The sequence below is a fragment of the Ambystoma mexicanum genome, chromosome 11 (genome assembly GCF_040938575.1).
Source record: "Ambystoma mexicanum isolate Mex_15411 chromosome 11, UKY_AmexF1_1, whole genome shotgun sequence".
NCBI classification, from domain to species: domain Eukaryota; kingdom Metazoa; phylum Chordata; class Amphibia; order Caudata; family Ambystomatidae; genus Ambystoma; species Ambystoma mexicanum.
In genome coordinates this window covers 1,396,503,495-1,396,525,265 of record NC_090934.1, presented here as the reverse complement: position 1 = coordinate 1,396,525,265, position 21,771 = coordinate 1,396,503,495, and positions in this window count along the sequence as shown.

The following is a 21,771-nucleotide window of genomic DNA, read 5'->3' as shown; positions in this document are numbered from 1 at the left end:
CTAACAATGGATAGTTCTGGTCTCGATAAGATGATCTCATAGCCTGACGCCCTTTGCGTGGTTAGTGTCGACTTAGGCTTGTTTAATATTGCAAACAGTGCATGTTCCACAAACAGAGTGGTTGGGCATCCCATGGTGATTGCTGATGCTTTTTCCACTCCAAAGGCAGCTGCGGCGCGACCTTGTTCGCAGGGGAAATGTCCTAACATCACAGGGTCTAGGTGGCCGCTGTAAAATGCTACTGGTTTGTAGCCCATACTTGTTTTTTGAGCCAGCACTGCTTTCATCACAGCTGAGTCGCAATGTGAAAATATGAAAAATTGTCGTTCATAATCTGGGGTGGCTAGTACCGGGGCAGTGGATATTGCATCCTTCAGTTCATTAAAAGCCTCTCTCATTTCCATTGTCCACCCCAACCTTTTCTCCCCTCTGTTAGCTTCTTTTAATCCCTCAAGTAAGGGTCCTATGTACGAGCTGTAATCAAATACCCATGCTCTACAGTAGTTGCATAGTCCCAGGAACTGTTGAAGTTCCCTTACTGTTTGTGGCAGGGGTGTTTTTGAAATGGCTTGTGCCCTTTGTGGTGCAATCTTTCTTCCATGTTGGGATATGAGCTGACCAATGTAAGAACCTGTTCCTGACAGTACTGTAATTTTTCCTTGTCTACCTTGTAACCTTTCTCTGCTAGTGTCGTCAGCATTTTCACTGAGTCTTCTCTACATCTTCTCTCACTGGTGCTGCAAATTATTATGTCATCAACATATTGTAACACTGTACTTTCCACTTCAATGTTACCCAAGTCCATCTGTATTACTCTGTTGAATATTGAGGGTGACTCGCAGTAACCTTGTGGCAGTCTGGTGTGTTTCCACTTTGTGTTTCTGTAAGTGAAGCTTGTCAGGTCTTGTGAATCTGGGTGTAGGGGTATCGAGAAAAATGCATTTTTGAGATCTATCACTGTAAATCGTGATGCTTCTGCTGGAATGCCGCACAGGATTGTGGCCGGGTTTGCTGCTATTGGGTATTCTGCCTCCACTATGTTGTTCAAGGTCCTGAGGTCCTGTATGAAGCGCCAAGACCCCCCTTTAGCCTTGCGCACTGGGTATACAGCAGTGTTACATGGTGATTCTGATGGGACCAATATGCCGTTGTTTATGAGGGCCGTTATTGTTTCATATATGCCCTCATCTGCCTCTTTTGATAGTGGGTATTGTTTTACTCTGGGTAGTATTGCACCCTTTTTCAACTTTATCCTCACTCCCCCAATGCTTTTTATGCACCCCACGTCATAGGGACTGGTAGTCCATAATGATGTAGGTACCTTTGCCATATCCTCCTCAAAAAATTGAACTGGGGTGGACGTGGGTGCCTCAAGTGCCATTGCCATTTTCTGTGCCACTTGTTTGTAAGTTACTCTTAGCCAAATTTCCACACTCATCATAAACACCATTTCACCTTCTTCCTTTCCTTCTGAGAAGAGCTCCTCATCTGACACCTGGGTGAGCCTACATCTTTCTGCTAGTGCTATCACCGCGCTCCAAGCCCTTCCTTCACTGTCTTGGGCATGTACTGCGATGTAATCAGCAGTTGCCATTATGCTCTCTATGTCCACCGCAATCACCTTTCCTTCTGGTTCATTTGTTGGTGTTTCAGATCTAAACAAGTAGGCTGCTGGCCTCCTCCAAACTTTTCCTTCAATCCCTGGCATCCATGCAAATGCCATGTCTGTCCCGTACTGGAACAGTTCACCATCCACTGGCTCAGCCCTAACCACTGTCTGTCCGCAGTATGCTTGCATGATTTGTCGTGCAGTGAGCATGTTAATTCCTGGGGTGGAGCATATTATGCCGTCCTCCGTAAAGGAGATCGTCATATTCAATCTGATCATGATGTCTCTCCCCAGTATATTCACTGGTGAGGCCCTAGAGTACAAGAGTGGAACTAACATATCATAATCCCCTATAGATAAGGGAATGTTATCAGTAAAGGGAACCAACCCCCTAGCCCCAGAGAATCCTTGTGTGTTCATGGCTTCACCTGACATCTTAAACTTACCTTCCCTTATGCATGACCGGGTCGCCCCAGTGTCAACAAGGAATGATAATTTTTTGTCACCTATCGTCACCTCTATGCGTGGTTCCTCCGCACTATTAGGGGTTACTGACAGGATGGGACACACCAAGGCCGTCTGTGGGCTGTCCTATTGGGGGTATAAAGATTGACCACTTCCAGTGTAAGGGTTGTGTCCCAAGACCGTCACCCTACCCAGTTGTGTTTGCTGTAGCTGTGTATTGGTAGAAGATATGATGTTGTCTTGGATTTGTGCGGGTTGTTGTACCTGCTGTGTCTGGGGCTGCTGTGTTAACGCCACCTGGTGTTGCTGTGGCGAATATGCCTGTGGCTGTGGTTGAGTTACTAGGTGTTGTTGTCCATTTCCCATTTGCAATGGCTGCTGTTGTTGGATGCCCTGCTGCTCCTGTGTGTGCCCTTGTTGCCCCTGTTCATTCCAGGATGGTGTGGCTGGTCTTACCCTACATGTGCATGACATGTGCCCTACTAATCCACAGATCCAGCATACTGGTGGTTCCCTGCTCTGCCATGGAAAATTACCTGTGTTGTCCTGATATACTGGTTGCCCGGTGGGTTAGTAGTTTCTAAGTCCTCCTACCTGCTGTTGTGTGTTGTATCCGTATCCTCTACCTCTCATCATTCCTCCCCGCCCCCTGTTGTAATTATAATACCCAGCTCCTGGTGTTGTGTACCCACCTCCCATGTTGGTTGTGTATGGTGGGAGTGGCGGCTGCTGTGATGATTGAATTTGAGAGGGATCCTGTGCAGCCACGACTTGTGTGGGGCTTTGAGTCATTGTTGCAGGTGTGGTTATTAATGCACCTTCCATCGTATATTTATTCAGTTTTTTCTGCACTAATTTGGCCTCTTCCATTTTTCTATCCTCTTCCTTTTGTCTCATCTTTTCTTGCCATGTTCTACAATGGTGTACTATTGTGAGTTGTATTTCTGGCCATGCTTTTGCTTCCATCCCCACTACTTTCTTCAGTTGTTTCTGAACTACGTCTGGGAGCCCTTGCACTAGTATATGATAAAATATTGCTGGAGTCTTGTCCCACGGCTCTCTAGTTTCCATGCGCCATTTCTCTTGAATTTCCTGGATATAATCAACAGGATCTTCGTTGTCACGCATCTTGCGCGAGGTAATTGCCCCTATGTCTGATGTGTCTGGGTACTGTACCCTTAGTGCCTGCCATAATGCATGTCTACAGTTCGCGAATGGTGCCCCATCGTGTGACGTGTTTGTTATTGTTACCCCGGGGAAGCCCGCTCTCTTCCAGATCTCATCCGCTGCATCCCCTAATATTGATATTAGAAGGCCCTTGACATCCCCCACTGCCAACTTTTGTCCTGCGGTGTGCTTTTCCATTTCATATATCCATTTACCCGCACCTCCACTTAGTGATGAGAGCCTGCACTTTATATTTTCCTTGTCTGCATGCTTCCAGGGGACGTATTGTGGTCTAACCCCTCCCCTCTCCAAAAGTGGTATTAAGTTGTGTCCTTGTTGGCCCTTTGGGTCCCACACAATCGAATCCGTAGACCCCTCCTCTTTCTCTCTCTCGTCTACATCGTCAATTGGCTGCATATGGCACGTAGTTTGTTCACCTCCCTCTCGTCCTTTTCTTATATCCTTTCCTCTATCTAATATGGGTGTGTGCAGTTGTTCTCTCTGCCTACGTCCAGGGAGGTCCCTAAGCTTCCCTGCATAGGGGGTCAGGTCACGTGGGAAGGGCGCTAGGTTAGATGGTGCTGCCGCACGCAATGAGCATGGGGTAGCGGAGCATGTCGGGCGGGAGGGAGACGGTGTTACTGCACGTGTCTGCTTTCCCACTATCCCTTGCTCATCCTCCTCACTTCCCTCTACTTCCTCCTTTCTCCTGCATACCCAAGGTGATTCTCTGTTTGTCCTAGTGATGTATAGTTTATCCAAACTTTCTCTTCCACTATCTCCCCCTTCCCTCTCAATCCCTTCTTCTTCCTCACTACAAAAGCCCTCCATCAATGGCAACCCCCACTCTGTCCTTTTCCCCTTTATTGTCACTGTTTGTAAGTCAATTAGATCTATTCCTTCATTACTTTCTTTGCCAGCTGCTCCCCTTTGTTGTGATGTTGTCGCTACTTCTGTGTCTCTGTATATGTACTTACTTGAGTCACTCCCCCCTCTCCTTTCTTCTCTCTCTCCTTCAACTTTCATCACTATTCCTCTATCAATTTCTGCTCTTTCCTTAATATATTCCTCCAATGATTTAATATTCATCTTTTCCATTATTCTTTCTTCCCCATCTCGCCCTTTCCTTCTCTAACATGCCCTCTATCATCCTTCTTTCTTCGAATTTCCTTGTTGTTTCTGATAGTAGTTTTCTTCTACATATTTCCAATTTCTCTTCTTCCTCTTCTTCTTCCCTCTTCTTGTCACGCAGTGCTGCTCTAGATACCCTTTCTGCTGCTGCCTTCACTCTTTCTGCTTCTCTCCTTTTCTGCTCATTCCGTTCCCTTATTTTATCCAGCTCATCCTTGCTTTCTTTCCTCTTTCGTGCTCTTTCTCTTTCCTCTCTTTCGAGCTACTGGATCAGTGTATTCTGCTCATCTCTTAGTTCTGCTAATCGTTCTTCCAACATCTCTTCCTTCTGCTTTAACAGCTCTTCCCCCTTTATTTTCCCCTCTACCCCTGTCCCGTTGCTCCTCCTGGTGTCATCCTCCTCCGTTTTCCTCACTACCTCCTCCTCTTCTTCCGTTAATGAACCTCGCAATTTCAATAATACCTGCGCAGCTACCCACTCATCCTGACCTATTCCAGCGATCCGTTCCTCGCCTGCTCCTCCTGCCGGTATTTTCGTGCAGGCTGGTCCCGTCGTGCTACTCTTTTCCCTTCCTGTGTAGTTACCTGTAGCAGTATACGGTGGCGGGCTGTACGGCGGGTTCGGGTACCCCTCAGCCGCCCTCAATTTAACCATGTCTCGTAGTTCTGTTAGAGGATATAACCCCCCTCCCTCCGTCTTCACCACCTTCGCTAGGGGTATATCTTCTGTCTGTTCCTGTTTTATTTCCTTTCCACTTATGTTGTTACTCTTCTCTCCTCTCTATCCTCCATTCCCCGTGTTCTGTGTGCTTTCACTCTCCTTTTCCCCATTCTCTCCCTCCTCCTTAATCTTCTCTTCCTCCATTGTTCCACCCATAACAAACATTCCGTTTGGTCCTGGTCGGGACCCTTGGAACATTCTCCACAAGTTAAACACCTCCACGTGGTGTGTCAACTTCTTCCCTTTGTATGTGTTGTGCAGATGGGTCAATAGTGAATGTTGGATATACGGATCGAAACTACCGTTAGGTGGCCATGGTGTCGTCATTTTGTTGTCCGTCCCATGTGTCCATTCAATGCTATACTTGATCAATTTCTCCCTGTGGGGCGATAATGTTTTACATATGTGTTGTAACGGGGTTGTGAGGGTGTTCCCCCACCCTCCCGATCCTGTCCCGTATGACATCGTAGCTCTCCTACTCGTAGTCCCTCCCTTATTTGGTAGTCGTTACCTTACTGGCAGTTTATAATGCACAGCCTCTTACCTGGCCCCGTAAAATTTTGGGGACTTTTGTAAAATGTAAAATATAACATTCACGTTTATATGTTCTTTTCTTTCTTTCCCACCTTTACGGCCCCCTGCGGCCGAGGCGCACGAAGACCCCTGCGGCTGCGTGCCCCTTATTACGGTCCTATACTGTCGCCCCACTCGCGCCTCCTCCCTCCTTTATACTTGCCGTGGCCGGCGTTCTCCGTGCGCAGCCACGCCCCTTTTTCCGCCTTCCCCCCTGGCCAATTCAGTACCTTTTACCTCCGTTTCCGCTCCCCTCCACTTTCAAAAAATAAATGTGCCTTCTATTCGAGATATCCTATGAGAAGCCCTACTGGTGACGTCACCGATTTTTTCAAACTATTGGTAAATTCTTCAAAATTTCAAAAAAAATATATATATATATTTGCAACCCACCCCTGTTAACCCCACAGCTGTCTTCCTGTCACGCCTGGAACAAGGTAATCAACAATATAATCGGACTGCGCACGCTGCGTCGCCTCGCGTGTGATACGCCCCTCGACAGGAGGGCTTAACCAGCCAATTATCTTCTGTATTGGGCAACCAGCTAGCTACCGCCTACAGGGAAACGTCATCTACCTATCGAGTTTCTTGCTCGATCAATAGGGATCCTCATCTACTCATTGCTCAATAATCACCAAATCGTAGGAAACCGCGCACGCACACACACCCTTACACGTGGTCGCGACCTATGCCAATCAGTGTCTCCGAGCGGCCGCACGTGATGTTTTTGTGCTCCGCCCCCTCTCTCCCGTAACGTAGCGGACTGCTCTCGCACTTGTCCGGCTACCATTCATTCATTGCCAACACTAATTTGTCAAACCTTCGCCGCGCACATGTGTAACACCTCCCGCTTCCCTCATTCAATTCCTCCCCCCTCCCTCACAATTTCACATTGCTTGTTGTGCGTGGCATACTCACCAAGTGCTCTTGATGCGGGGCCGCTCGACTGCGTGCACCCCTCCAAGCGGCTCGCCACCTCCACTCGTCTGGCCCACGTCTGGACACTCGCCAACCGCGGGCGGGATACTTCTCAACCGGCTCCCGAGGGCCAATATCCGGATTGCGCTGTCCGGTCTTCTCGCAGTTCCGTGATGGTCCTGTAGTCCTCAAAAGGGGGCAGTGGCAGAGGGGGCCGGGCCTCCTCGCAACGGGGGCACCCGGAAAAAATAAAAATAAAACCAGACCTCAAACAGATCTCAGCAGTGCCTCCAACTTGTCGGGGGGAAATTCTCCCGGGGTCGGCAGAGCCTTCTGCTGACCTCCGGGCAGGGAGGCCCCAACTCCTCCCGTATATCCCAAAAATGAGTATGAGGCACACGCAAGAAGCAAGGTGGTTCTGCTGTTTATTGAACAAACGGCAGGGATGGGTCAAGGAACGTACGCGTCCGTCCTGACACTCTCACTTCACCATGGGGTCGCAGGCCCTTTTTACCTTAGTATGACGCGCTACTTGCGTCACCTGGGAAAGTTAGCAAAAAACCTATCGCCACTCTGGATTGGCTCTTCGAGTGGTAGGGTTAGTATAGCATACGTATAGAGAGCTTTGTTAGTGGTCGAGGGTTAGTCAGGTGGTATACTTGGGTTGTCCCTTCAAATTGATACATGAAAATTGTTACATGAAGGCCCCTGAGGATTGGTCAATGTTAGTGGCGTCAGTGATAAGAGCCCCATGTTCTAATTGGTCCACACACGAGCCCCCCAGTCTGGGACCACCGCTGTTCCCAGCTCACGGTGCACCTGTCATTTGCAACAATGTTTCACTATTGATATGTGTAGACAATGTAAGATTTATTCATATGCTGGAAGGCCGGTTACTCCCACTGCTGCAGATGTCCTTTGAGACGCTTACTTGTATCTGCCTGAGCCTTTGAAGCGGGGAATCCAGGCGTCTCTCTCCTCCCGGGCCTGGCACTCTGTCAGGTTCGGCTTGGTCACGTGAGGTGGGACCGTGGTTGAGGCATAATTCTGCACAATTAATATTGCATTTTCCACTGTGCGCCTCGCTTAATTGCAAGGGTGACCTTGGTGTCGACTTGTGGCATGCGAGTTAGCAACATCGTGCCCTGGACTGTCTGCTTCCATCGGGCTCATTCTGCGGGCTCAGCAACTGTACTCTTGCTCATTCAATGTTCATGAAAAACTCTTGCTTGAGGCCTACTCGGGCCTGGTGTATAAGTGGAGCCGTTTGGTACACAGGCGCTTTAGGTCATGGTGCCATATTGCTCTGTCCCCGGTATCGTGTCTTCATTAGACTTTTCGTTGTGGCACATGGGTTTAGGAGAAGCGTAAGCAAGCTTTTAGATGAGTTCATTGTGCGTCTTGCGTTTCTGCATTTTGAGAAGCCTAAGTGAAAAATAATAAAGATGCGCGTCTGTGGGTGTGTCCGTCACCTATGTCATAGCACTGAATATGTTCTTCGTGCGGATTGGTGTGGGAGTGTCCAGTGTGTATGTTGCACGGGTATTCTGTCCGTTGGCTGAGTCGTCATGGCATCTCTAACGATGTGTTGAGTTAGTGCTTGATGATTCAGTCGAGTCCCTCCATGCCGCAGGCGTCGGTGAGGGTATGGCAGGCTGGCGGGCACACGGGTGGGCACATCCATATGTTCTTGTACCAGGGTACTTGGTCATCTGGTATATGAGCAAACTCCTCTCGTGGTGGGTGTCTGGGCCGTGATCCTGTAGGCCAAGGGTGGGAGATGATTGTTGGGAGCCGTTTCTTCCATTCTCCCACTTCAGCATTAACCCACATTCTAGACCACTGAAATTCCCAACAACATTTTTGTCACAAAATATGCATCCAACACCCCTGAAAGTTCAGGAAATGTTGCAGCCCAAAAAAGGCATTAAAATGCATCTTAGGCCTGCAAAAATGTAGAAAACTTTGGAGGCCCAAAAAAGGGCTTTACAGGCATCCTAGACCCCCTAAAGTCCAGAAAATGTTGGTGGCCCAAAAACAGTGTCAGAGAGCTCTGAATGTCCCAAAAAACATTTGCAGCCTGAAAGGGGCATTAACCCGCATCCTAGACCACTGAAATTCACAAACATATTTTTGGCACAGAATATGCATCCAACACCCCTGAAAGATCAGAAAATGTCGGCAGCCCTAAAAAAAGACCTTAAAATGCATCGTAGGTGGGCAAAAATGTAGAATACTTTGGAGGCCCAACAAAGGGCTTTACAGGCTTCCGAGACCCCCTAAAGTCCAGAAAATGTTGGTGGCCCAAAAACGGTGTCAGAGAGCTCTGATTGTCGCAAAAACATTTCCAGCATGAAAGGGGCATTAACTTGCATCCTAGACCACTGAAATTCCCAAACATATTTTTGGCACAGAATATGCATCCAACACCCCTGAAAGATCAGAAAAAGTTGGCAGCCCAAAAAATGCCTTAAAATGCATCTTAGGCCTGCAAAAATGTAGAAAACTTTGGAGGACCATAAAAGGGCTTTACAGGCATCCTAGACCCCCTAAAGTCCAGCAAAAGGTTGGTGGCCCAAAAACAGTGTCAGAGAGCTCTGATTGTCCCAAAAAACATCTGTAGCCTGAAAGGGGCATTAACCTGCATCCTAGACCACTGAAATTCCCAAAAATATTTTTGGCACGAAATATGCATCCAACACCCCTGAAAGTTCAGGAAATGTTGCAACCCAAAAAAGGCATTAAAATGCATCTTAGGCCTGCAAAAATGTAGAAAACTTTGGAGGGCTAAAAAAGGACTTTACAGGCATCCTAGACCCCCTAAAGTCCAGGAAAAGGTTGGTGGCGCAATAACAGTGTCAGAGAGCTCTGATTGTCCCAAAAACATTTGAAGCCTGAAAGGGGCATTAACCCGCATCCTAGACCACTGAAATTCCCAAAAATATTTTTGGCACGAAATATGCATCCAACACCCCTGAAAGTTCAGGAAATGTTGCAGCCCAATAAAAGGCATTAAAATGCATTTTAGGCCTGCAAAAATGTAGAAAGCTTTGGAGGCCCAAAAAAGGGGTTTACAGGCATCTTAGACCCCCTAAAGTCCAGAAAATGTTGGTGGCCAAAGAACTGTGTCAGTGAGCTCTGATTGTCCCAAAAACAGTTGCAGCCTGTAAGGGGCATTAACCCACATTCTAGACCACTGAAATTCCCAACAACATTTTTGTCACAAAATATGCATCCAACACCCCTGAAGGTTCCCGAAATGTTGGCAGCCCAAAAAAGTCCTTAAAATGCTACTTAGGCCTGCAGAAATGTATAAAATTTTGGAGGGCTATAAAAGGGATTTACAGGCATCCTAGACCCCCTAAAGTCCATGAAAAGGTTGGTGGCCCAAAAACAGTGTCAGAGACCTCTGATTGTCCCAAAAACATGTGTAGCCTGAAAGCGGCATTAACCCGCATCCTAGACCACTGAAATTCCCAAAAATATTTTTGGCATGAAATATGCATCCAACACCCCTGAAAGTTCAGGAAATGTTGCAGCCCAAAAAAGGCATTAAAATGCATCTTAGGCCTGCAAAAATGTAGAAAACTTTGGAGGCCCAAAAAAGGGCTTTACAGGCATCCTAGACCCCCTAAAGTCCAGAAAATGTTGGTGGCCATAAAACTGTGTCAGTGAGCTCTGATTGTCCCAAAAACAGTTGCAGCCTGTAAGGGGCATTAACCCACATTCTAGACCACTGAAATTCCCAAAAACATTTTTTTTCACAAAATATGCATCCAACACCCCTGAAAGTTCCGGAAATGTTGGCAGCCCAAAAAAGGTCTTAAAATGCAACTTAGGCCTGCAAAAATGTAGAAAACTTTGGAGGGCTAAAAAAGGGCTTTACAGGCATCCTAGACCCCCTAAAGTCCAGGAAACGGTTGGTGGCCTAAAAACAGTGTCAGAGAGCTCTGATTGTCCCAAAAACATTTGTAGCCTGAAAGGGGCATTAAGCCACATCCTAGACCACTGAAATTCCCAAAAATATTTTTGGCATGAAATATGCATCCAACACCCTGAATGTTCAGGAAATGTTGCAGCCCAAAAAAGCCATTAAAATGCATTTTAGGCCTGCAAAAATGTATAAAACTTTGGAGGCCCAAAAAAGGGGGTTACAGGCATCTAGATGCCCCTTAAAGTCCAGGAAACGGTTGGTGGCCCAAAAACAGTGTCAGAGAGCTCTGATTGTCCCAAAAACATTTGTAGCCTGAAAGGGGCATTAACCCGCATCCTAGACCACTGAAATTCCCAAAAACATTTTTCTCACAAAATATGCATCCAACACCCCTGAAAGATCAGACAATGTCGGCAGCCCTAAAAAAGACCTTAAAATGCATCGTAGGTGGGCAAAAATGTAGAATACTTTGGAGGCCCAACAAAGGGCTTTACAGGCATCCGAGACCCGGTAAACTCCAGAAAATGTTGGTGGCCCATAAACGGTGTCAGAGAGCTCTGATTGTCGCAAAAACATTTCCACCATGAAAGGGGCATTAACTTGCATCCTAGACCACTGAAATTCCCAAACATATTTTTGGTACAGAATATGCATCCAACACCCCTGAAAGATCAGAAAATGTTGGCAGCCCAAAAAATGCCTTAAAATGCATCTTAGGCCTGCAAAAATGTAGAAAACCTTGGAGGACCAGAAAAGGGCTTTACAGGCATACTAGACCCCCTAAAGTCCAGCAAAAGGTTGGTGGCCCAAAAACAGTGTCAGAGAGCTCTGATTGTCCCAAAATCATTTGTAGCCTGAAAGGGGCATTAACCCGCATCCTAGACCACTGAAATTCCCAAAAATATTTTTGGCACGAAATATTCATCAAACACCATTGAAAGTTCAGGAAATGTTGCAGCCCAAAAAAGGCCTTAAAATGCATCTTAGGCCCCTAAAAATGTATAAAACTTTGGAGGGCTAAAAAAGGGATTTACAGGCATCCTAGACCCCCTAAAGTCCAGAAAATGTTGGTGGCCAAATACCTGTGTCAGAGAGCTCTGATTGTCCCAAAAACAGTTGCAGCCTGTAAGTGGCATTAACCCGCATTCTAGACCACTGAAATTCCCAAAAATATTTTTAGCATGAAATATGCATCCAACACCCCTGAAAGTTCAGGAAATGTTGCAGCCCAAAAAAGGCATTAAAATGTATCTTAGGCCTGCAAAAATGTAGAAAACTTTGGATGCCCAAAAAAGGGCTTTACAGGTATCCTAGACCCCCTGAAGTCCAGGAAAAGGTTGGTGGCCCAAAAGCAGTGTCAGAGAGCTTTGATTGTCCCAAAAACATGTGTAGCCTGTAAGTGGCATTAACCCGCATCCTAGACCACTGAAATTCCCAAAAATATTTTTGGCACGAAATATGCTTCCAACACCCTGAAAGTTCCGGAAATGTTGGCAGCCCAAAAAAGGCTTTAAAATGCAACTTAGGCCTTCAAAAATGTAGCAAACTTCGGAGGGCTAAAAAAGAGCTTTACAGGCATCCTAAACCCCCTAAAGTCCAGGAAAAGGTTGGTGTCCAAAAGCAGTGTCAGAGAGCTCTGATTGTCCCAAAAACATTTGTAGCCTGAAAGGGGCATTAACCCGCATCCTAGACCACTGAAATTCCCAAAAATATTTTTGGCATGAAATATTCATCCAACACCCCTGACAGTTCAGGAAATGTTGCAGCCCAAAAAAGGCATTAAAATGCATTTTAGGCCTTTAAAAATGTCGAAACCTTTGGAGGCCCAAAAAAGGGGTTTACAGGCATCCTAGACCCCCTAAAGACTAGAAAATGTTGGTGGCCAAATACCTGTGTCAGTGAGCTCTGATTGTCCCAAAAACAGTTGCAGTCTGTAAGGGGCATTAACCCGCATTCTAGACCACTGAAATTCCCAAAAACATTTTTGTCACAAAATATGCATCCAACACCCCTGAAAGTTCCGGAAATGTTGGCAGCCCAAAAAAGGCATTTAAATGCATCTTAGGCCTGCAAAAATGTAGAAAACTTTGGAGGCACAAAAAAGGGGTTTACAGGCATCCTAGACCCACTAAAGTCCAGAAAATGTTGGTGGCCAAATACCTGTGTCAGTGAGCTCTGATTGTCCCAAAAACAGTTGCAGCCTGTAAGGGGCATTAACCCGCATTCTAGACCACTGAAATTCCCAAAAACATTTTTGTCACAAAATGTGCATCCAACACCCCTGAAAGTTCCGGAAATGTTGGCAGCCCAAAAAAGGCATTCAAATGCAACTTAGGCCTGCAAAAATTTATAAAACTTTGGAGGGCTAAAAAAGGGGGTTACAGGCATCCTAGACGCCTTCTAAAGTCCAGAAAATGTTGGTGGCCCAAAAACAGTGTCAGAGAGCTCTGAATGTCCCAAAAACATGTGCAGCCTGAAAGGGGCATTAACCCACATCCTAGACCACTGAAATTCCCAAACAGATTTTTGGCACAGAATATGCATCCAACACCCCTGAAAGATCAGAAAATGTTGGAAGCCCTAATAAAGACCTTAAAATGCATCGTAGGTGGGCAAAAATGTACAATACTTTGGAGGACCATAAAAGGGCTTTACAGGCATCCTAGACCCACTAAAGTCCAGAAAATGTTGGTGGCCAAATACCTGTGTCAGTGAGCTCTGATTGTCCCAAAAACAGTTGCAGCCTGTAAGGGGCATTAACCCGCATTCTAGACCACTGAAATTCCCAAAAACATTTTTGTCACAAAATGTGCATCCAACACCCCTGAAAGTTCCGGAAATGTTGGCAGCCCAAAAAAGGCATTTAAATGCAACTTAGGCCTGCAAAAATGTATAAAACTTTGGAGGGCTAAAAAAGGGGGTTACAGGCATCCTAGACGCCTTCTAAAGTCCAGAAAATGTTGGTGGCCCAAAAACAGTGTCAGAGAGCTCTGAATGTCCCAAAAACATGTGCAGCCTGAAAGGGGCATTAACCCACATCCTAGACCACTGAAATTCCCAAAAACATTTTTCTCACAAAATATGCATCCAACACCCCTGAAAGTTCCGGAAATGTTGGCAGCCCAAAAAAGGCATTAAAATGCATCTTAGGCCTGCAAAAATGTAGAAAACTTTGGAGGCCCAAAAAAGGGGTTTACAGGCATCCCAGACTCACTAAAGTCCAGAAAATGTTGGTGGCCAAATACCTGTGTCAGTGAGCTCTGATTGTCCCAAAAACAGTTGCAGCCTGTAAGGGGCATTAACCCGCATTCTAGACCACTGAAATTCCCAAAAACATTTTTGTCACAAAATATGCATCCAACACCCCTGAAAGTTCCGGAAATGTTGCAACTCAAAAAAGGCATTAAAATGCATCTTATGTGGGCAAAAATGTAGAATACTTTGGAGGCCCAACAAAGGGCTTTACAGGCATCCTAGACCCCCTAAAGTCCAGAAAATGTTGGTGGCCCAAAAACAGTGTCAGAGAGCTCTGATTGTCCCAAAAACATGTGTAGCCTGAAAGGGGCATTAACCCGCATCCTAGACCACTGAAATTCCCAAAAATATTTTTGTCACGAAATATGCATCCAACACCCCTGAAAGTTCAGGAAATGTTGCAACCCAAAAAAGGCATTAAAATGCATCTTAGGCCTGCAAAAATATAGAAAACTTTGGAGGCCCAAAAAAGGGGTTCACATGCATCCTAGACCCCCTAAAGTCTAGAAAATGTTGGTGGCCAAAAAACGGTGTCAGTGAGCTCTGATTGTCCCAAAAACATTTGCAGCCTGAAAGGGGCATTAACCCGCATCCTAGACCACTGAAATTCCCAAACATATTTTTGGCACAGAATATGCATCCAACACCCCTGAAAGATCAGAAAATGTTGGCAGCCCAAAAAATGCCTTAAAATGCATCTTAGGCCTGCAAAAATGTAGAAAACTTTGGAGGGCTAAAAAAGGGCTTTACAGGCATCCTAGACCCCCTAAAGTCCAGGAAAAGTTTGGTGGCGCAAAAACAGTGTCAGAGAGCTCTGATTGTCCCAAAAACATTTGTAGCCTGAAAGAGGCATTAACCCGCATCCTAGACCACTGAAATACCCAAAAATATTTTTTGCACGAAATATGCATCCAACACCCCTGAAAGTTCAGGAAATGTTGCAGCACAAAAAAGGCATTAAAATGCATTTTAGGCCTGCAAAAATGTAGAAAACTTTGGAGGCCCAAAAAAGGGCTTTACAGGCATCTTAGACCCCCTAATGTCCAGAAAATGTTGGTGGCCAAATACCTGTGTCAGTGAGCTCTGATTGTCCCAAAAACAGTTGCAGCCTGTAAGGGGCATTAAGCCGCATCCTAGACCACTAAAATTCACAAAAACATTTTTGGCACAAAATATGCATCCAACACCCCTGAAAGTTCAGAAAATGTTGGCAGCCCAAAAAAGGCATTAAAATGCATCTTAGGCCTGCAAAAATGTAGAAAACTTTGGAGGACCATAAAAGGGCTTTACAGGCATCCTAGTCCCCCTAAGGTCCAGCAAAAGGTTGGTGGCCCAAATACAGTGTCAGAGAGCTCTGATTGTCCCAAAATCATTTGTAGCCTGAAAGGGGCATTAACCCGCATCCTAGACCACTGAAATTCCCAAAAATATTTTTGGCACGAAATATGCATCAAACACCATTGAAAGTTCAGGAAATGTTGGCAGCCCAAAAAAGGCATTAAAATGCATCTTAGGCCTGCAAAAATGTAGAAAACTTTGGAGGACCATAAAAGGGCTTTACAGGCATCCTAGTCCCCCTAAGGTCCAGCAAAAGGTTGGTGGCCCAAATACAGTGTCAGAGAGCTCTGATTGTCCCAAAATCATTTGTAGCCTGAAAGGGGCATTAACCCGCATCCTAGACCACTGAAATTCCCAAAAATATTTTTGGCACGAAATATGCATCAAACACCATTGAAAGTTCAGGAAATGTTGGCAGCCCAAAAAAGGCAATTAAATGCAACTTAGGCCTGCAAAAATGTATAAAACTTTGGAGGACCATAAAAGGGCTTTACAGGCATCCTAGACGCCCTCTAAAGTCCAGAAAATGTTGGTGGCCCAAAAACAGTGTCAGAGAGCTCTGATTGTCCCAAAAACATGTGTAGCCTGAAAGGGGCATTAACCCGCATCCTAGACCACTGAAATTCCCAAAAATATTTTTGCACGAAATATGCATCCAACACCCCTGAAAGTTCAGGAAATGTTGCAACCCAAAAAAGGCATTAAAATGCATCTTAGGCCTGCAAAAATATAGAAAACTTTGGAGGCCCAAAAAAGGGGTTCACAGGCATCCTAGACACCCTAAAGTCCAGAAAATGTTGGTGGCCAAAAAACTGTGTCAGTGAGCTCTGATTGTCCCAAAAACAGTTGCAGCGTGTAAGGGGCATTGTCGGGGGGAAATTCTCCCGGGGTCGGCAGAGCCATCCGCGGACCTCTGGGCAGGGAGGCCCCAACTCCTCCCGTATATCCCAAAAATGAGTATGAGGCACACGCAAGAAGCAAGGTGGTTCTGCTGTTTATTGAACAAACGGCAGGGATGGGTCAAGGAACGTACACGTCCGTCCTGACACTCTCACTTCACCATGGGCTCGCAGGCCCTTTTTACCTTAGTATGACGCGCTACTTGCGTCACCTGGGAAAGTTAGCAAAAAACCTATCGCCACTCTGGATTGGCTCTTCGAGTGGTAGGGTTAGTATAGCATACGTATAGAGAGCTTTGTTAGTGGTCGAGGGTTAGTCAGGTGGTATACTTGGGTTGTCCCTTCAAATTGATACATGAAAATTGTTACATGAAGGCCCCTGAGGATTGGGTCAATGTTAGTGGCATCAGTGATAAGAGCCCCATGTTCTGATTGGTCCACACATGAGCCCCCCAGTCTGGGACCATCGCTGTTCCCAGCTCGCGGTGCACCTGTCATTTGCAACAATGTTTCACTATTGATATGTGTAGACAATGTAAGATTTATTCATATGCTGGAAGGCCAGTTACTCCCACTGCTGCAGATGTCCTTTGAGACGCTTAGTTGTATCTGCCTGAGCCTTTGAAGCGGGGAATCCAGGCGTCTCTCTCCTCCCGGGCCTGGCACTCTGTCAGGTTTGGCTTGGTCACGTGAGGTGGGACCTTGGTTGACGCATAATTCTGCACAATTAATATTGCATTTTCCACTGTGCGCCTCGCTTAATTGCAAGGGTGACCTTGGTGTCGACTTGTGGCATGCGAGTTAGCAACATCGTGCCCTTGACTGTCTGCTTCCATCGGGCTCATTCTGCGGGCTCAGCAACTGTACTCTTGCTCATTCAATGTTCATGAAAAACTCTTGCTTGAGGCCTACTCGGGCCTGGTGTATAAGTGGAGCCGTTTGGTACACAGGCGCTTTAGGTCATGGTGCCATATTGCTCTGTCCCCGGTATCGTGTCTTCATTAGACTTTTTCCGTTGTGGCACATGGGTTTAGGAGAAGCGTAAGCAAGCTTTTAGATGAGTTCATTGTGCGTCTTGCGTGTCTGCATTTTGAGAAGCCTAAGTGAAAAATAATAAAGATGCGCGACTGTGGGTGTGTCCGTCACCTATGTCATAGCACTGAATATGTTCTTCGTGCGGATTGGTGTGGGAGTGTCCAGTGTGTATGTTGCACGGGTATTCTGTCCGTTGGCTGAGTCGTCATGGCATCTCTAACGATGTGTTGAGTTAGTGCTGGATGATTCAGTCGAGTCCCTCCATGCCGCAGGCGTCGGTGAGGGTATGGCAGGCTGGCGGGCACACGGGTGGGCACATCCGTATGTTCTTGTACCAGGGTACTTGGTCATCTGGTATATGAGCAAACTCCTCTCGTGGTGGGTGTCTGCGCCGTGATCCTCTAGGCCAAGGGTGGGAGATGATTGTTGGGAGCCGTTTCTTCCATTCTCCCACTTCAGTCCCCCCTCTGGTCGACTTGTCGACCACAAACATATCCTTTTCTCTATCTCCTCTTACTCTCCATATTTTCGTTATTCCTCCCAAATGTCCATAGTGGTTAACATGGTCTTCAAATGACCAATACATACATACGCAAGTTCCTCCAGGTGTGCAGTATACCCACTTCCCTACGTAGCTCCTTGGGTTTCTTGGGTTTTTAAGCTTCACAGATGGTGGGTCCAGATGGTTGGTGATGATCTGGTTGCGCAACTTTTCGCTCTCCTTTATTATTATGCCTGTGTGTGGGCCATCATCTGCTGGCATCAAGGGGTGCATACCAACCATTTCGATCATTTTGTCAGTGGTGCATGCTTTTCGGGCCTTCCAAAATCTTGTCAAGATCAGTGCAGCTCCAGCCAGGATAATGCACCCAACTATAATCTTCAGTCTGTCTGACAGCCAGGATGGCATCCATGACCATAATATTGAAAACCAGCTCTCATCCTTATTTACACCTTTACTTTCATCCATCATTTTGGAGTGCATCTGGGCTAATTGTGATACTGCTTCCGTTAGTGTGCCATTGTCAGCGTCGTTAGCAGGAATGAATGTGCAGCATGATTGTCCTATCTTTGCGCAAACTCCTCCTTCCATTGCTGTGAGGAGGTCCAGTACATATCTATTCTGTAGTGCTACCATCCTTAATGCTCGCAGTTCTTCTTTTATTGCGTTGAATCCATTTACTGTACAATTAATCGTCATCATTAGTTCCCACCTGGTTATCTGGAGCCATTTTGCATTTGCGTAAGCCTGTAGTTCCGGATGTATTATTGAGGAGAAGAACATTGCTGCTCTGCTGAATAGTCTGTGTTCTGGAGGGATTGAAGAAAGTGCTGTTTCCGATCGTCCCCATAGATAATTTCCTGTCAGGGGTTCGCCTTGTCTCTTTTTCCTGTTCAGGACAGTATTGTTGCTGCTGTCTTTATTTTCTGGCTCCTTTTGAGTGTGTGCAGATCTTTTCTTCCTCTTGTTTCCTTCATCCATCTTGGGAAAGCTTGCCACATTCACATGTTTTTGGGGCACCACTAGTGATGGCACATTGACGTGTACCATTGAGCATATACCATTCCACAGAGGGGGCAGTGTGTGGTATGCCTTGTTTCCACAGGCCCAGTAATGGTCCATTATCACTGCTGTTCCTGCTCCCCCCTCAGGTAACTCCGTCACACTTGCACAGTTGGTGTTGTATCCCACATCCACTTCTCCTTTATGCTGGTAGCATACCTTCGGCGCAGTCAGTGGCAGTATTGTTATTGGGTCTTCATCCTCCTCTAACCACGTTAGCATGGGTACATATTTGACACAAGTCATCCAACATCTTTCGTTGTGTTCAGCAATGCTCTTAGTATCTTCTCTCATTATCATATTGCTGCTAGCCACACCTGTGTCCCATTTGTCACCCAGGTACACCTTCCCTGTTATTATTATCAGCAGCCTTTCCCAACATCCTTGTTTACCAGGGACTTCTGTAGCATACCAATCACATGGCAGGTACCGTAGTGTTACTTTCTTTGTTTCTCCTTTTTCAGGGCCGCTGGTTATATATCTGAACACTTCAGTATACAAACTGGCCTTGTGGAAACTCAAATAAACCTTGAGGAAGTTGTTTTCGTACGGGTATGTGTCTCTCGTTTTCCATACCATGTGCACCGTGTTCCCTTGGAACCTCCCTTTCGTTTGGAACAGTGCCATGTATATTATACATCGTGCTGTTTTCTCATCAATTTCTGTGGCAACGAAAGTTCGGGAAGCACTCATGGCGTATGGGATCAATGAGCAGACGTAGCAGCTGTCTCCTGTTGTCTGTTTACCTATTTGGGTCATGTGCTGATACCACATGTTGTTCGAGACGTGTGCTGAATCTTGTATGTAGTTGTCAATACCTTTACGGTCTGAGTATGTGCTGCGTTTAACTCTATCTCCTTTGTGTGAAATTTTGCTGGTACCACCTGACGTAACACCTGTTGCAGCCGGGGGTGGGGGCATGTTAGATTTGGGAACAGCCAAAATATTGATAGCACAGCTGTTCTGCCATACAGAGGCAGCCAAGAACCCGGTGATTAACAATATTCCTATCATTTTTATTACAGATGCTAATCTCACCGGCATTTTGCTCTTACCTTGCTGCAGTCCGGCAGCTAATTCTTGCGATGTTAAAGTTGCCCGCCTGAAAATTCTTAATATGCTCGTTATTAGTGTTAGTTGTTGTTTTCAAGCCCTCCCTATCAGATAGTCGTTCAATGCCCAGGCGAAGAGCTGTTCCCACGCCAATCTAAGTGATCTATCTCTTAAGACAGGCAAGTAAGGGTGGAGGTGGGGCATTGATTGTTCTATGGCCAAGAGGAATGCTGTGTAGTAGACGCGTTCCCTCCTTCTTTTTAGGTACTTTGGCCTTTTTATGTGATAGACAAATTGGTGTGATAATTCTTCAGGGTAGTTATCGTCTGAGGGTAGCATCTACTCCTGGGCAGTGAGCCTTGTTAGTTATTTATATGCTTGACAGTACAATAATACACGGTACCTGCATGTGCGAGAGAAAGGAAGAGAACATTCAAGTGTTTACATGTGTATATGTGCAAGACAATGTCCTTCAAATGTCCTTCAGTTGGGTTATTCAGGCAGGGGGGGGGGTTTAGGGCTCAACTGGCGGGGGTTACTTTACTCTTTGATCGTGTGACCATGGGGTGGGCTGTGTGGGTATTGTCCTTCTCTATGCCGGTAGTTGTCTCTGGGGGATCAGGGGGGGTGGTGGTGGGGGTCGTTAGCTGTGGAAGAAGTCTCTTCCTCCGTGGGAGACGCTGTTGCTGTTTTTCCAACGGCCCTGTCGGTGACGCTAGGGCGGGTCTGGAGTTTGCAGATCTTTACGTCGTGTAGATGATTCCAGGCGCGTTTGTCCTGTAGCTTTACTGCTCTTGTTGATACTTCCTCTACCAGGTGGGGGCCAGTGAAACGTGGGCTGTTCCACTTTCTGTTAAAATTGCGGAGTAGCACGTGGTCACCTTTAGCAATTTTGCACACTTTTTCTGTTTCTCGTCCTCTGTCCTTGTCTTCTTGTTGATCACTCTTAGACCCGCCCCGCGTGCGCTCAAGCTGTTGAGACACAAACACAACACTAGTAATCAAAGAAGACACATATTGGTACATTTCATCACCAAGAACAGATGCAGTGCTCTCATAGTCTGTGAATGCTCTTGAGGTTGGCATCAGAGGAAGGTGCATTTGGCGTCCAGTTACCACCTCGTGAGGGGTGAGGTGGTGGTCGGAGCCTGGTCTATTCCTTAACTCAAATAGGGCTAGTGGAAGGCAATACAGCCAACTCTTCTTTGTTGTCTGCTGTATTTTTGCAATTGCCTCCTTTAGTAGGCCATTCAGGCGTTCGCATATACCTTTAGCTTGTGGGTGGTATGCACATGCAAATTTATGCTTGATGTTCAGGAGGGATGTGATGTGCTGGAACATTTCGTTGGCGAAATGTGGGCCATTGTCTGACCGCAGTACCTCGCACACTCCCCACCTGGGAAAAACCTCCCTCACTAGAAATTTAGCTGCTCTGAATGCATCTGGGTGTGAGCAGGGTCCTGCTTCAATCCACCTGGAGAATGGGCATACTACTACAATCATGTACCTATTTCCTTGACATACGTTGATCATATCAACATAGTCAATATGGATGTGCAGGAAGGGTCCCTCTGGACGGGGTATAGTACCTTTTATCAACTTGAGAGTGTGACCAGCCGTGAACTGTTGGCATGTGAGACAATTGCTTATGAAGTTTGTCACATGGGAGTTTAACTCGGGGCAGAACCAGTCTTCCTTAATTCATGCTGCAATAACTTCCTTGCCTGTGTGAGCTGGGTGGTGTAATTGGCTCAGGGCGGTGTTCAATAGTGCCAATGGCATTACCATCTTCCCAGTGTTACCCTGGCGCCATAATGCGTCAGTTGGTGACATTGTACATCCTCTTTTTACCCATATCTCTTTTTCTGCCATTGGTGCCGCTGCTTGTAATTCCATTATCTGTGTGGCTGGGAGATGGGTGTACCCTTCTCTTATCAACATCTCTTTAGCTATCCACCTCCCTCTCCCTCTCTCTGACTCTGGGGGGTTCCAAATCTCACCAAAATATGCAGCATATTTTGCATGTGCGTCTGCTGCTTCATTTTCTTTTGAGACATGATCTTCTCCATTAGTATGTGCGGTGCATTTGACCAAAGCTAACTCTTGGGG